Here is a 7,966-nt window from a genome sequence, read left to right on the forward strand (position 1 = left end):
ACAAATTAGCTATAAAACACACAGAGAGATTCCCTATATCAAGCAGCTTTTAAGTGACACAACAGAGCATTGCTGAGTTCCTTGGAGTATAAGGATTCCCATTTAAGCAGCAGTTGGGAGGCTTGGGAACAGAGATGGGAGGAGCCCCAAAGTGTAGCAACTCTTTTTTTCTCTTCCTATACAATTGGTGATTAGCAAATGTTATTGTACAGTTTGTTAAGGCTATCATATCAAAGTACCAGACTGGGTGTCTTACCCAACAGCAATTTATCTTCTCATAATTCTGGAAGCTAGAAGCCTGAGATCCAGCTGTTGGCAGGATTGGTTTCTTTTAAGAGCTCTATCCTTGATTTATAGATGCCCATCTTCTTCCTGTGTTTTCACATGGTCACTCTGTGTGTCTATGTCCTAATCTCCCCTTCTTAGAAGGATACAAGGACATTACAGTTATATATATGGGCTCATTTTACCTTAATGGCCTCCACTTATATGTCCTTATTCCATATATAGTCACATTCTGAAGTGCTGAGGGTTAGTTCTTCAACATATGCAATTTGGAGGAGATATAATCCAGCCAACAGTTATCAAATGTATTGTTTTCATGAGCAATACACTTGTCAAATAAATCCTCTAAAACCACTATAGTTTCCCATGCACAGCAGCTTAATGACTTCACTTACTCAGAGATGGGTAGAGCAGGAAGGAGTCTGTAGCTAAGCTTATCCAAACTCATTTTATTTTTTTAAGTTTTTAAAAAATTTTATTTTAGAGAGAAAGAGTACGTGTAAGATGAGGGAGAAAGGCAGAGGGAGAGGGAGAGAAAGAGAGAGAAAGAGAAAGAGAATCTTAAGCAGGCTCCACATTCAGCATTGAGCCCAATGCAGGGCTCAATCCCACAATCCTGGGGTTATGGCAGGAGCTGAAATCAAGAGTCAAATGCTCATCCAACTGAGCCACCTGGGCGCCTCATCCAAACTGACTTTATAGCTAAGCAAACATAGACACAGAGAGATGAAGTATTTGACCCTTGTCACAGGCAGGTCATAAATGAGCATGCAGGGATGCTAACTCGTATTCTTTCATGGATTTTCCAAATATGTATTATGTCCTTCCACATGTTGGGCATTGGATTTGAGACTGAAGGTAAAAGGGTATTCCCACCGTGGAATGGTTTAGACATGCATCAATCCATGGGCCACAGTTAACCATGTGGCTCTGATCTGCCCGGGAAAGTGAACAAAATTTGTAGGGGCTGAACCCAAGAGGATTTCATTAGAAAAATTCATAACTAAAAAGTTAGGGAGTCTTTTTTTTTTTTTTTTTAAAGCAAGCTCTATGCCCAACATGGGGCTTGAATTCACGACCCACAAGTTCAAAAGTCACATGCTTCACTGACTGAAGCAGCCTAATGCCCCTAAAATATTAGGGAACCTTTCAGATACTTCTGCTTTTACTCAAGCTCTTCCTTTATTTTCTGGTGTCGTCAAGTACAAGGCTCTGTGGACTTAACAATTTTCAAAGAAAGAAAAATCAGACTATGTTAAAGACATACCTGATGTCAGAAATGTTTAAAAAAAAAACATGAATAAGGGCATTTAGTCTTTTTTTTTTTTTTTTAAATATTTTTATGTATTTCTAGGAGGGAGAGAGACAGTGTGAGCAGGGGAGGGTCAGAGAGAGAGGGAGACACAGACTCTGATATAGACTCCAGGCTCTGAGCTGGCAGTCAGCACAGAGCCCGACGCGGGGCCCAAACCCACGAACCGAACCGCGAGATCATGACCTAAGCGAAAGTCGGACGCTTAACCGACTAAGCCACCCAGGCGCCCCAAGGGCATTTAGTCTTAAAGAAATATGGCTAATAAGATAGCAAATCTGAAACATACCATTCTCTTGGTACTTTTGGGGGGTATCCAAGACAATATTGTTCTGTGACTAATTTGAAAATTATATTTATTAGATTCATAGAATTTCAAATTCTGCCTTATATGGGAAGTGCTCAACAAATATTGTAGAATAAGTGAATAATTTAGGTTCTTGGTAAAAAAGAATACCTGTTCTTTTCTATTCTTTTTGACTTTTATATTTGTGTTCCTTACCTCCCCTTCGTGGTCATTTGGTGGAATTTCCCAATGGAGTGGCATTAATTCATGTCTTCCATTCACTACGTTTAACCAGGATACATGTTTCTAATGTCTTCTCATTTTGGCAGATTTGCAACTGGGAAGGGAAATGGATTTGGTATGATCCAAGTGAAATCACCTGGCTACTACGTTAGCCAATGCACACCATCCCAATGTGTGGCAGGCTGTACACTTGGTCACTGATTCACTGACTTGGAAACTAACCAAAGACGGGAAGGTGAGGAGTCTGTCCATAATTAGGCATTTGGGACCACTAAATTAAAGGTGGATGCATTTACATTCTTTAGAGAGGTGACTGGCTGAAAACCAATCCTAGTTCTGTCTTTAACATCTGCCCCCAAACACAGGCTAAAGATAATTTGTTAATTTACAAGCTCATTTCAGAGGATGCTTTCCAGCAGGAAAACCTTGCTATTCTATCCTAAGTATTCCAATGTCTTTGAGCTACTGAAGCTTTCTTTGAATTTTATTTTTCTTTGATCTGAGAACCTCTGTGTGCTTTGTAACTATATACAGGATTAAATACTTCCTGCATTTAAATAGAAATCCCAAAGTACAGAGGTGTAAAGTGACTTGAACAAGTGTTTGGCAAGTTGATTAGAGACTGGTTTAGAACAAGGGACTTCTGGATGGAAATGGTGTTTTTGTATTTTGTTTAGGAACTAAACATTTTGAGCTATAAATTCCCTTTTGATAGATCATATGCAATAGAGCCATGTTATTAAAGAGATTCGGACATACTGTGAGTAAAATTATGCTTTGCCACACGTTGTAAAAATGACACAAAAGATGGATCTGACAGCCAAGTTCAGTCTTAATTACCAATATCTATAATACAATGATTCTCTGGATTTAAGACACTTTATTTATAGTTATGGACTTAATATTTTCCTAATATTCTATAGACCAATGGACATTGTAATGAAGAATTATGTGTTCCACAGGAATTGAAATCTATGGGGATTGTAATAAAGAGAGCACAGGGTTTGGGGGACTAAGAGGTTTGTCCTAAGACAGGGTTTCTAGTGTGGTCCTCTGAGACCACCTGCATTAGAGTCACCTGGAAGCTTGTGAAAATATTCCTAGGTCAACACCTGACTTATGAATCAAAATCCCTAAGAGGAAGGTCAAGAATCTCCATTTTAAACAAGTTGCCAGTGTTTCTGATGCCTAGAAAAGTCTGAAAATCACTGGACTACATGAATGTATTCTAGATTACAGAGTAAAATACAACAAATATACAAGTAAGCTGAGGACACCTTCCAGAACAAGTATTGTCAGCTTTCCTTAATGGGAAAGAATTATATCATATTTTAAAAATTCAATGAAGAGTTGTTTTTTAAAAATGACAAGGAAAGTTTTAGATAAATTATTGATTATTAGTTGAAAATATAGTGCTTTTAAAGGAGAAAAGGGTTTTAAGCAAATTTTCCTGTACTAATTACTTTATATACTATAAAATGTGAACAGTTTAGCCTTTATGAAAATAAAAAAAGAAAATAGCCTCTGTGAACTTCAGAGCAAAAGGTATTTTCTCAATAGGATTTTCTAGGATTAAAGCACATTCCTTTGAAATTAAGACACAGTAGGAAATGTACTATGTAAAACCCAATTAGCCAAGTATAAAATCCAGTCCCTGCAATCATTTGACTCTGCTAAACTAAGGTTTCATTTTATGCTATCTGTAAAAAGGGATTTGAACAGAATTATTTATGTAAGTCAGGTATAAATTAATCATTTTATTTCCCTGTCTAAAGCCATTCAACATTCAATGATTCCCTTTATCTCTAAGGACACAACTCAAACTCTTTAAGAGTGGTTACAGGCTTCTCTCTCTGGCCCCATATCTTTCCTGGTCCCCCAGGTTTTCCCTGTCATTTTTTCCTCACTCTGACCTCTCAGACATCACAATTCTTCCTCCCTCTACTAGGACCCTTTCCTCCCTCTCCCTTTTATCGTGAGTACTTAACACACACTGTCACTACTAATAATACCATTACTGACAATGAAGAAATGTGGCACATTTAAGGTGGCATATTTTCAAGGTATAGAACTCAGATCACTCTGAGCAATTGGTGTAAGGAGGGGTGATAAGGTAAAGGGAGAAATCAAAGATGACACTTTAATCTTTAGCTTGAGGGATGCCTGAATGGCTCAGTCGGATAAGTATCCAGCTCTTGACTTTGGCTCAGGTCATGATCTCACAGTTCATGAGTTTGAGCCCCATGTTTGGGCCTTGCAAGGTAGAGCCAGTTGGGATTTTCTTTCTCCGCCCCTCCCCTGCTTGCTCTCTGTTCGCAAAAATAAATAAAACATTTAAAACAATTTTTTTTTGGCTTGAGAAATGGAAGACATGAGGGCTAATTACTACAAATGAGAATGATTACAAATGAGAAAAATAGAAGCATTGAGTGATTATGAGCTTCATTTTATTTATACTAAATTTAAGAAGTTTATGTGGAGAGAACGTTAATATGGAATGGAGTACAGGAAACTGGAAATCTGGAAGGGGGTCAGGGCTAAAGATAAAGATGATACTTAGAGCAACAGTGGTAATAAAGTCACTCGGGAAGAATGATGGAGAAGAAAGAGGAAAGTACCACTGGGAGGCCAAGAGGAGGAGAGTATCAAACTGTGTTAAAAAGAAACAATAGGCTTGGGGCACCTGGGTGGCTCAGTCGGTTAAGCATCTGACTTCAGGTCAGGTCATGATCTCCCAGTTTGTGAGTTCGAGCCTCATGTCAGGCTCTGTGGTGACAGCTCAGGGTCTGGAGCCTGCTTTCTGTGTCTCCTTCTCTCTCTGCCCCTTCCCTGCTCATACTCTCTCTCTTTCTCGCTCTCTCTCTCAAAGATAAATAAACAAAAAGAAAAGAAAAGAATAGAATAGAAAAGAAAAGAAAAGAAATAACATCCTAAAATGGAGTCACTTATGCTAAGCCCCATCAAGACTTAATAGTTATCCTAATTGCAGTTTCAACCTCTCCCAGGAATGGAATTTTAAACCATTTAGTCTGGAATTTCTTGATCAGCACCAGTAAGGTCATCCACATCATCCTGCCTCTCCCTCTAAGGGAAGATGAGCTTGCCTGAAGCAATGTTTGCTAATAACTGCCTTGTCCTGCCACTGCCCCCCACCCCTGCCTCCTGCACCCATTTCTGCCTAGAGAAGCTTTCTATTTTGCACAGCTCCTTGGAGCTCCCTTCTACTTGTTTCAATAAAGCCAATTGGGTTTTTAAACTTACTCTGTTGACTTTTTGGTCTTTAACAAGAGGGAACCAGTGAGGAAGGAGGGAAACCAGGAGAGTAGTACTCTAAAGCCAAGAAAGAAAAGCGGGAGTGTCAAATCTGTAGAAGGCTGCCCATAGCTGAAGTCAAAAGAGGCCTGTAAGTGACCACAGGATTTGGAAACATGGAGGCCATTGGTGACACTGACAAGGGCAAGCATGGTGGAATAGGGGCAATGAAAGTTCATACCGTGTGGACTGCTGGAGAAGACAACAGGAGGAAGTGGTGCCCATGACCATAGAAGATCCCTGAAGTAGTTCTGCTGAGAAGAAGAGCAGATAAATGGGGCTGTATCATGGTGATGTTACTGCTGGGAGATATAGACCATGTTCATGTGACAAGAATGATTCAGGAGAGAGGAAGACATTATGATATAGAGAAAGATCCTATCTGCAGGATGAGGCCCTGGAGGGGACAAGGGTACAAGAATACAAGCTTGTAGAGGCCAAATGGAAGGGCTGGCCCCTGACTGCAACTGGGAGTGCTCATTCATGTTAAGAGGGAAGGCAAGGACTTTGGCCCGTGTGCTGGTCTGTGGATGGGTTTGATGTGAGCATATGGATGATTTTCTTTTCTCGCTGATGTTCTGAGCAGGGAAAAAGAATTTACCAGAGAATATCCTCAGGTAGTAGAGCTGCCTGAGTGCCCTTCTGTAGTTTGTCATCATGAATTTAAAGTAAGATAAGTCATTATATTTGGGTATTTTTCCTCCAGGAAATTTCAGACGCTACCTTCACCTTGATGACCCCTCCAATCCCTATCCTGCTTTAGCCTGGTTTTATCAGTCCTGTTCCATGCCAGTTCTGTGGGAAGCTGTGCTGATCTTCCAAATCTGGATCTAGTGCTCTCTTGTTGTCTCTTACCCCTGTTATAACCCTCCCGTAATTATCCACTGACTCCTCTCTATCTCCCTCCAGAATATAAACTCCCATTGTGCAGGGATTTTCAGCCATGTTCTGAACTCTAACCCCAACCTCAAATACACAGTGGGTACTAATTGAATAAATATGGTCCATATGGCAAATACCAATCTCCCCAATTTCCACAATAGCATCAAAAATATTTACATTAAATGTTAAGAAAAATTCTTGCCTGTTTATTACCAAAATACTAAGAGTTTCCTTAAAATTTGTAGTTCAGTTTCATCTTTCTGCAGTTCCCAAAGTTACTACATATAATTATGCACATGTTAACTTTATTTTTAAAAAGAGGTTTGCATTTTATTTTTTTAAAGATTTTGCTTTTGGGGCGCCTGGGTGGCTTAGTCGGTTAAGTGTCTGACTTTCGCTTGGGTCATGATCTCGTGGTTCGTGGGTTCGAGCCCCACGTCGGGCTCTGTGCTGACTGCCAGCTCAGAACCTGGAGCCTGTTTCAGATTCTGTATCTCCCTCTCTCTCTGACCCTCCCCTGCTCACGCTGTCTCTCTCTCTCCTAGAAATAAATAAAAAACATTTAAAAAATTAAAAAAAATAAAATAAAATAAAGATTTTGCTTTTAAGTAATCCATATACCCAACATGGGGCTTGAACTCACAACCCTGAGATCAAGAGTTGCATGCTCTACTGACTGAGTCAGCCAGGTGCCCCTAAAAAGAGGTTTGCATTTTAGCTGACTTCCTTTTAACTCTGCTCTCTAAAAAAAATGGAGAATAAGGGAAAAAATTTATGATAGCAAAGAGTAGAGAAGAAAAACAAGCAACAAACTTGTAAGTATTTTAAGTGCAGTGTAAGAAACCTGAACATCTTATCTCAACATTTTATCTCTTGGTTTTCTTTTTCAGATTAGAAACCAATAAGTTTGAGGAAAAATATGTTCCCATATTTCTCACAAACCTTTGAACAGGAAGGGGAAATGTATTTTTAGTGGCATCTCAGACTGGTTAGGAATATTTTGAGAGGATATAACTTAGATTTAAAGTTAGTTTTACTATGAAGAATAGGTTTGACACAATCAGAGACATGGACCTCAGTGGTATTCTCTTCTCCATTGCTAGGTAATAGACATGTTTTTTTCTCCGATTGATCATAAGTCATTAAAATGACTTACCCAATCACTAGGCCCTGCAACATTTTACAAAGTTGCCAGAACACATTTACTCTGTCATGTAATAATCTTCATAATGCGCAACAACATTGAGATGCATCTTATGTCCTATATAAGTAAAACGTACAATGAGTAATATGAAGCTTGGGGTGATAAAGTAAAACTTTTATAATTTCATAGAGCTGGTAAAAGACAGGGTCTGAATTTAATTCAGATCAGTTGGTTGGGTGCTAAGTGTGACAAACAGGAGAAGCCCCTTATGATGTCTAAAGTTCCTTCTAGTTCTAGTATTTTATAATTTCTAAAGAAACAAAAAAATTTTCCCTGCACCTCTGTTCTCACCTTAAGTGATTAATTCTATTATTAGTTGGGAGACAAATCAGAATTTTCTCAGCATCTCTCCTGTTCTCCAGATGTGCTCATTGGACACAAGCTTACACACAGGAACTCAAAAGAACAACCTTTCCTTTGAGTAGTAAGAAATGCAGTTTCC

This window comes from Hyaena hyaena, unplaced genomic scaffold, assembly GCF_003009895.1.
Source record: "Hyaena hyaena isolate Hyena2069 unplaced genomic scaffold, ASM300989v1 scaffold_204, whole genome shotgun sequence".
In the NCBI taxonomy this organism is placed as follows: domain Eukaryota; kingdom Metazoa; phylum Chordata; class Mammalia; order Carnivora; family Hyaenidae; genus Hyaena; species Hyaena hyaena.